The 8,817-nt window shown below is 46.4% G+C and overlaps 1 long non-coding RNA gene across 1 annotated transcript; it reads right to left on the bottom strand.

The window, feature by feature from the left end:
- Positions 1 to 7,353: 7,353 nt before the first annotated feature.
- Positions 7,354 to 8,600, bottom strand: LOC126705968 (uncharacterized). The gene is made up of 3 exons (XR_007648483.1): positions 8,454 to 8,600; positions 8,186 to 8,365; positions 7,354 to 8,089 (listed from the first exon to the last, which is right to left on the bottom strand). It is a non-coding gene; the product is annotated as an uncharacterized LOC126705968 (long non-coding RNA).
- Positions 8,601 to 8,817: the final 217 nt, after the last annotated feature.

Below are 8,817 nucleotides of genomic sequence, written 5' to 3' on the forward strand. Positions count from 1 at the left end.
AGTTTGTGACTGTGATAGGAATAGCTTCTTCTTCTTCTTCTTTTGTGAGTTGCAGGTTCTGTAAGCTAGAGAGAATACTTGGGTCCATGACTAGAGATTATTGGCTCTTGCCTAAAGAGAACAAAAGAAAACTATACAACCCCTAAAATGGAAGATTAGGGATGGAACAACTCATATTCAAACGAGAGGAAAAAAAACTCCTACTAGGGAGAGAGATGAAAATAACATTTTGAATTTTAATGTTGACGATTTTCCAGTTAAATGATTAAGCCCAATGGGTGTTGATTCTCCAAAAAAAAAAACCAACAAGTCAAACTTAAAAAAAAAAAGTCAAACTTCAAAAATTCAATTATATAATGAAACAAAGTATCATATCAAAAAAAAAATGTTAATAAAAAGGTAATTGGGTGATGTAAAATTAATATAGATATATATTATGTTTAACTTTATAAATAAATTACATAATAAAAAGAAACAAGTTGTATTTTGTTTATACGATGAAGCACCAAAATTTGAAAGCAGGAACCAGGAATACAAGTCTATAATCTATATATATATATATATATAACCAAAGCCTCTAAAGCTTCTGACGGGAATGACGACTCTACATCCCACTGACGAAGATAACATTACTGACGGGAGAATCATCCATGACGAAGTGATCAGAAACAACGAAGGAAGCCATCATCACCGACGAGGCAGAGAGTTATTCAATGCGATCAATCAATGATCCGAGCAGTTACCAAATCAACCAAGAAGACCGTTGGAAGGCCTATTAAAAGTCTCATTACTGGCCAGGTGCGTTACAAAAGAAAGCATTAACAGCCCCAACGGCTAGCCCTTATGGGCTCAGGTATAAAACTCTCACACAACCAACAGAAGCGGATATATGCAAAAATATTCTGAAACTATCTATTATTTCTTTATTGTGTTTAACTGTGATCCTAACTTTGGCATCGGAGACTTTGTGGCAGGCGCCACACCGGTGTCCCTCGACGAGCAAACCTTTACATCCCACGAGTGATTCCATCTGCACATTCACTGACGGATTTGTGTTCCATCAGTTTGGCGCCGTCTGTGGGAAACGAGTTTTCAGATTTACATTCGAAAACGTAGTTTCCATCAATTCACCATATTCAGATGGAATCCAACCCAGATTCAACGGCCCTGGCCCAGCAAGTTCAAGCCCTGGCAGCCACCATTGAGGAACTCACCAGGCAGAACCAGGAAATGAAGCTGCGGCTCCAGCAGGTTCAACAAGCTCAACAGGAAGAAAACCGGTCCAAGGGTAACATGGAGGGAGAGGGGGATAGCCAACAGAGGGAAACCCCCCGGAGACCAACTACTCCCGACGAACAGAACTCAGATCTTCTTCGGGAAATGAGGAAAGAGATGGACGAATTAAGGAGCGCTATCAAGGAAAAGACAGACCGGAGTGTAGACAAGATGGTAAGGGCTACAGATTCGCCCTTCACTGCAGCGGTACTTGATTGCCCTGTGCCGTCAAAGTTTCGCCTACCTCAATTAGAACCATTCGACGGACTCAAGGACCCTCAGGATCATCTCAATACCTTTAAGACGACTCTGGGCCTTCAACAACCACCTGACGAGATATTATGCCGTTCCTTCCCTACGACTCTCAAAGGAGCTGCAAGAGAGTGGTTTACTAAGTTGTCAAACTCGTCCATAGACAACTTCGATCAGCTAAGTAGTGCTTTCCTGCGTCACTTCATAGGGGGACAACGCCCAAGGAGACCAGTAGATTACTTACTCACCATAAGACAGGGAGAGAAGGAGACTCTGAGGTCATATGTCAAGCGATTCACCCGGGAAACTCTGGAGGTGGACGAAGCTGATGACAAAGTGCAACTGACGACCTTCAAGGCAGGGTTGAAATCCAGAGACCTTGTAGCCTCTCTTGCCAAAAACCCCCCGAAGACAATGGCAGAGATGCTCCTGAAGGCCCAAAAATACATGAACGCGGAAGACGCTCTAGCTGCCATAAAAGATACCGAGAGGCTAGGAGATAAGTCCAAGAGGGAAGACGACCGCAGAGGGCAAAAGAGAGACAGACCAGAACGTCGGAACAGTGACGGGAATAGAAGGAGAGATGAAAAAAATCCTCGTCAGGTAAAATTTACTCCTTTGGTTATGCCTGTTGACAAGATTTTCACGCAGATCAAGGACGAGCATTATCTCAAATGGCCCAGGCCATTACACTCGTCCCCCAACGTACGTGACAAGAACAAGTATTGCCGGTTCCACAGAGACCACGGCCACAACACAGAAGATTGCAGAGACCTGAGGGAACAAATAGAGGAGTTAATACGGAAAGGAAAGTTGCAGAAATTTGTAAAGAAAGGAGAATATAGCAAGTTCAGAGACGACAACAGGACCCAAAAGGAATCCTTCAATCGGGATGACGACCATACATCCCAACCTCCACGCAAGGTGATCGGGGAGATAAACACGATCACGGGAGGACCATTCTCAGGAGGGTCATTCAGATCGCTTAGAAAAGCATACTACAGACAGGTAAACAGCGTCCACGCCATTCCTCCGTCCAAGTACCAACGAACGTACCAAGATATGTCCTTTAATGAAGGAGACGCCAGGGGAGTGAAACAGCCTCACAACGATCCCCTGGTCATAGTACTGAATATAGAAGGGTTCAATACCAGAAGGATCCTTGTTGATAACGGAAGCTCAGCGGATATCATCTACCTCCCAGCCTTCCAGCAGTTGAAGTTAGATCCAAAAAGGCTCCGTCCTTTTGACTCTCCGCTGGTCAGTTTCAGTGGAGACAGGGTCTACCCCAGGGGTATAGTGACTCTGACGGTGACAGCAGGAACCTACCCGTTGCAGCTGACCAAACAAGTAGATTTCCTGGTTGTAGATTGCCCCTCATCTTACAATGTCATCATTGGGAGGCCTACCCTAAACAAGTGGAAGGCAGCAACGTCCACATATTGTTTGAAGGTGAAATTCCCAACAGACGATGGTGTAGGTGAGGTGAAGGGTGATCAGGTCCTGGCAAGGGAGTGCTACCAGGCCGTACTGGCAAGAAAGGAGAACCACACGTGGACGATAGAAGAAAAAGAGGAAGACGGAGTGGAGACCCTGGAAGCAGTGGAGTTGGTAGAAGGAAATGCGGACAGGACAACCAGGATAGGGACGACGCTAAGCCCTGAGATGAGAACGAGACTTATAAAGTTCCTTAAAGGGAATCTTGATGTCTTTGCATGGAGTCACGAGGACATGCCAGGCATTTCTCCAGAGATCATTCAGCATAGGCTGAATGTGGACGCCAACAGGAAGCCCGTTCAGCAACGACGAAGAACTTTCGCTCCAGAGCGAGATCAGGCAGTAGCAGAAGAGGTAACCAAACTCTTGACGGCTGGATTCATCCGGGAGGTATACTACCCAGAATGGCTCGCCAACGTCGTCCTGGTGAAGAAACCAAATGGAAAGTGGAGAATGTGTGTAGACTTCACTGACTTGAATAAAGCATGCCCAAAGGACAGCTTCCCTCTACCAAGGATAGACCAGCTCGTGGACTCTACCGCTGGACACAAGTTGTTGACGTTCATGGACGCCTTTTCAGGGTACAACCAGATAAAGATGGCTGAAGAAGACCAGGAGAAGACCGCCTTCATCACCAGCCAGGGACTCTATTGTTATAAGGTGATGCCTTTTGGGTTGAAAAATGCTGGAGCTACATATCAGAGGTTGGTAAACAAAATGTTCAACCAACAAATTGGCAGAAACATGGAGGTATACGTAGACGATATGCTCGTCAAAAGTAAGGAAGAGCTCTCTCATCTGGACGACCTGGAGGAGACTTTTGCAACCCTGAGAAAACACCAGATGAAGCTGAATCCTAGCAAATGTGTTTTTGGGGTAACCTCGGGAAAATTCCTGGGATTCATGGTGTCCCAGAAGGGGATAGAAGCCAATCCAGAAAAAGTACAAGCTATCATTGACATGGCTCCACCCAAGACCGTCAAGGATGTACAAAAACTTACGGGAAGAATAGCAGCTCTAAACAGGTTCGTCTCTAGGGCCACAGACAAATGCTTGCCCTTTTTCAAAACTCTCAAGCAGGCTTTTGCTTGGACTGACGAGTGCGAGGCAGCGTTCCAAGAGTTGAAGCGATATCTGAGCAGTCCACCTCTCCTGAGCCCGTCTAAAGGAGGGGAGAACCTATATTTGTACCTGGCAGTATCAGCCTCGGCAGTCAGCGCAGCCTTGATTAGAGAAGAAGGCAAGAAGCAACTCCCGGTGTACTACGTCAGCCAGGCCTTTCAAGGAGCTGAGTTCAGGTACCCAAGAATTGAAAAGATTGCGTTCGCGCTTATAGTAGCCTCGCGCAAGCTCAGACCGTATTTCCAGTCAAATCCTATCCTTGTAATGACGGACCAGCCAATCAAGAAATCAATGAACAAACCGGAAGCGGCAGGGAGAATGGTCCAATGGGCAATCGAACTCAGCCAATTTGACATCGAGTACCATCCAAGAGTGGCCATCAAGGCACAAGCTCTGGCTGACTTCATCGCCGAATTCACTCTTCCAGACGAAGAAGGAACTACAGACGAAGTTGATAAATGGACAATACAGACAGATGGTTCGTCGGCCCAAAAGAGGGGGGGAGTAGGGGTCGTCATAACTACCCCCGATGGAGAAGTGATGAAATATGGAGTTCAACTGGAATTCCCAGCCACCAATAATGAAGCCGAATATGAAGGAATATTGACGGCCTTGAGGCTTGGAAAAGCCCTTGGTGCCAAAAATTTGCTGGTCCAGAGTGATTCAAAGCTGGTGATCGGGCAGATCAGTGGAGAGTACGAGGCCAAGGAGGAAAGGATGCAGAAATACCTTAAACTGACGAGGCAATTAGCTCAGGAGTTCGACACAGTGGATTTCGTCCAGATACCAAGAAACCAGAATATTGAAGCTGACGTAGTGTCGAAACTAGCGTCGTCAGAAGCAGGAATGACAAGCGCGGACGTGGCAATAGAAATTCAGAAATGCCCAAGTATTGAGGAGGTGGCAGTGCTCACCACCCAGAGCACAAACACCTGGATGACGCCCTTGATATCCTTCCTCCGAGACGGACAATTACCTCAGAATACTGACGAAGCCAGAAAGATCAGAAAGAGAGCGGCTAGGTTCACGATCCTAAATGACATCTTGTACAAGAGAGGCTTCTCTATGCCCTACCTGAAGTGCGTCGACGAGGACGAGGCCAAATACATCCTAGAAGAAGTACACGGAGGAGTCTGTGGCGACCATGCCGGCCCCAGGTCCCTGGTAAACAAGGTGATAAGAGCGGGGTACTTTTGGCCAACCATGCAGGGGGATGCTGCTAACCTCGTCAGAAGATGCAACAGATGCCAGCGGTACGGGAATGTACAACGGCTTCCAGCAGAGAAGATGACGACCATATCCTCCCCATGGCCATTCGCGCAATGGGGAATCGACATCGTCGGTCCTCTGCCCCAAGGTAAAGGTCAGGTAAAATTCCTTCTAGTTGCTATTGACTATTTCACAAAATGGGTTGAAGCAGAGGCCCTAGCAACCATCACTGAGGCTCGGATCCGGAGCTTCGTGTGGAAAAACATTATCTGCAGGTTCGGGATCCCTTTGACGATCATATCCGATAATGGGAAGCAGTTCAATAGCCAAGGCTTCAGAGAGTTCTGCTCGAACCTCGGGATCAAGAATCAATTCTCATCCCCGGGACACCCCCAGGCAAATGGACAGACGGAAGTAACAAACAGGACGTTGCTCAAGATAATCAAAACCAAGCTGGGCGAAGCAAAAGGTGCCTGGCCAGAAGAACTGCCTAATGTCTTGTGGGCATACAGGACTACAGCCAGAACCCCGACAGGAGAGACACCCTTCAGGCTTACCTACGGCTCAGAAGCAGTGATCCCAGTAGAAGTTGGAGTAACAAGCATCAGGCGAAGAGCTTTCAGAGAGGGACTCAATGACGAGGGACTGCGGTTCAACCTGGATTTCTTGGATGAAATAAGAGACAATGCGTCCAGTAGAATGACAAAGTATCAAAAGAAAATGGCGGAGTATTACAATAAGAGGGTCAAACTCAGGCGTCTGGCCATAGGGGACCTCGTCCTTCGCAAAGTCACTATAGCTACTAAAGACCAGACTCAAGGGAAGCTGGGCCCTACATGGGAAGGACCATATCGCGTCGTTCATTACTCTAGGCAAGGGAGTTACCATCTGGAAACTATGGACGGACGAAAACTCCCTCGCCCTTGGAACATTGAGCATTTAAAGAAATACCATGAGTAAATGTAACACACGAATGCACTCGTTATTGAAGTTAATAAAAGTATTATTCATTCAATGTTTTTGCGCAGGCAGTACAGGTCAACCATGAGGCCTATAAATCATTTAGTAACAAGATTCCGCCTTGACGGATGTAAGTTACCGACGACGAAAATACTATGGTTAAAAGACTAAGTAACAAGATTCCGCCTTGACGGATGTACGTTACCGACGACGAAAATACTATGGTTAAAAGACTAAGTAACAAGATTCCGCCTTGACGGATGTAAGTTACCGACGACGAAAATACGATGGTTAAAATACAAAGTAATAAGATTCCGCCTTGACGGATGTAAATTACTGACGACCATAATACTATGGTTAAAATACTAAGTAATAAGATTCCGCCTTGACGGATGTAAATTACTGACGACCATAATACTATGGTTAAAATACTAAGTAATAAGATTCCGCCTTGACGGATGTAAATTACTGACGACCCTAATAATGAGGTTAAAAGAACAAGGAACAAGAGTCCGCCTGGACGGATGCAAGTCTAATGGCAGGAATCAGTTCACAGAAGAGCACAGTGCATTAAATCAACAACTAATTAACAAAGCACAAAAACTACGGACGAATGTAAACCAGCCAGAAGAAAAGTAAGTACGCTTCATTCCAGCCCATAAACACTGGGCCAATATCATTGTTTTCAAAATAAAGTAAATTGTTTTGAAATTAGATTTACAAAAAGAAAGGCCCAAAACAAGACGGGCACCCAAAAAAAAAAAAAAAAAAAATTTTCCTAAGTATGTAGAGTCAAGCATCAGCTGTGCCTTCACTGGCCGGCACGTTAGCAACAGGTTCGGGGGCGTCATCACCAGGGGCAGAAGACGAAGCCGCCTCCTCCAGGGCCATTTCCTTGTCCACCTCCTCCAAATCCAGGCTCTCCAAGTTGACTCCAGAAGGATGCTTGATCAGGTACCTCCGGAGAAGCTCAAATCCTTTAAAATACCAGCTGAAGAGCACGGTATTGTACTCGTCAATGGTCTGGAAAGCCTCCACGGATCGAGCAGCGATGGTCACTAGCTTCTCCTTGGCCGCCATAAGTTGCTCGTCCTTCTCCTGAGTCAACCCGCGCTCAACTCTGAGGTCGTCCTCCAGCACCTTGACCTTCTCCTTCAATGTCGTGGCCTCGTCCATGGAAGTGATCAGGTTCGTCCTCAGGTCAGAGTTCTCCTTCTCCTGAGCCTCCATCCGGGTTGCCAGAGACGCCACCTTGGCCCCTTGAGTGAGGTACTCAGCAGTGATATGGATACTCTCTCCCAACACCTGAAGGAAGTTATGAAGTCGTCTATAAAAAAAAAAAAAAAAAAAAAATGAAATGATGAAGAGGGAAGAACACACACCTGGACCAGTTTGTGGACATGATGAGAAGCCACATCGTTTAAGGATAAGTCAGATAGAGCCTTCAAGTCCGCTGAAGTAACAACCTCGTGAGCCCTTTCCACGGCCAATGACTCGTCATCCCATATTGTGGATGAACGAGTATCAGTCTTCTCCTTTCCTTTGCCAACCACGCGCGGCCTTTTAGAGCCAGGAGTAGGAATCTCTTCTATTGAAACGGCCGGGGAGGCAGTCCTCGTCGTTTCGGAGGCTATGGAAGGAACAATGCTGAGCGGGATGGAGGCAGAACCCTTCCCGGTAACTCGCACGGTCTTCTTCCCCAAATTGGACAGGGGTTCGTCCTTCTTTGACCTCATCTTTGCATACATGTCCTTGTTAAACTTGGTCGTCATCTCTGCAAGAAGAAAGTGTGTCAAAAAAAAAAAAAAAAAAAAAAAAAATTGCTTAAGTGTACACAAGAGGAATCAGCATTGACGAAGTTAAAACTTACTCTTTTTTCCTTCAATGCCAAGCTGACGAAGAACGAAAGGAGATGGGTCAGGACCGAGGTTGTAAAACGCAAGAGATCGAGGGTCAACCAGCTCGTCCCAGCTCTCAATCGTCTCAGCGTACCCGATGGCGGTCTCTATGCGTTCCTTATATCGTCTCTTCAGCCCAGGCCGTCTCTTAACTGTACCAAACAAAGAAACAAAGAAGTCAGCAAGATCAGAACTTGAAAATTGGCAAGATTGAAGCAACGGGGAGAAATACTGACGCACCTAAGGTCGGGGTTCCCCACCGACGGAGCAACCTCGGGATATCACCCCAATCACTGCTAGATTGGGTCTCGAAGTCGTCCCCAGACACAAAGAAAAAGCGCGACTTCCAATACCTGAATGACGAGGGCAATCCCTTGACGATCCTAATCTTTCTCTCCCAAGGGACTAATTCGTAATATCCCCACTCTTTAGACTCTTTCAAACGATACAGGTAGGTAAGCTCACCTATCCTGATCATATCCCCGTTGGAGGCCAACCATATTTGCATACAGTTAATGACGATCCTCCACGAGTTTGGCATGAGCTGGCCAGGGGCTATACCAAAATGATCTAAAAGTTCCATCAGGAACGGGTGGACGGGGAA

Source organism: Quercus robur, chromosome 11 (assembly GCF_932294415.1).
Source record: "Quercus robur chromosome 11, dhQueRobu3.1, whole genome shotgun sequence".
In the NCBI taxonomy this organism is placed as follows: domain Eukaryota; kingdom Viridiplantae; phylum Streptophyta; class Magnoliopsida; order Fagales; family Fagaceae; genus Quercus; species Quercus robur.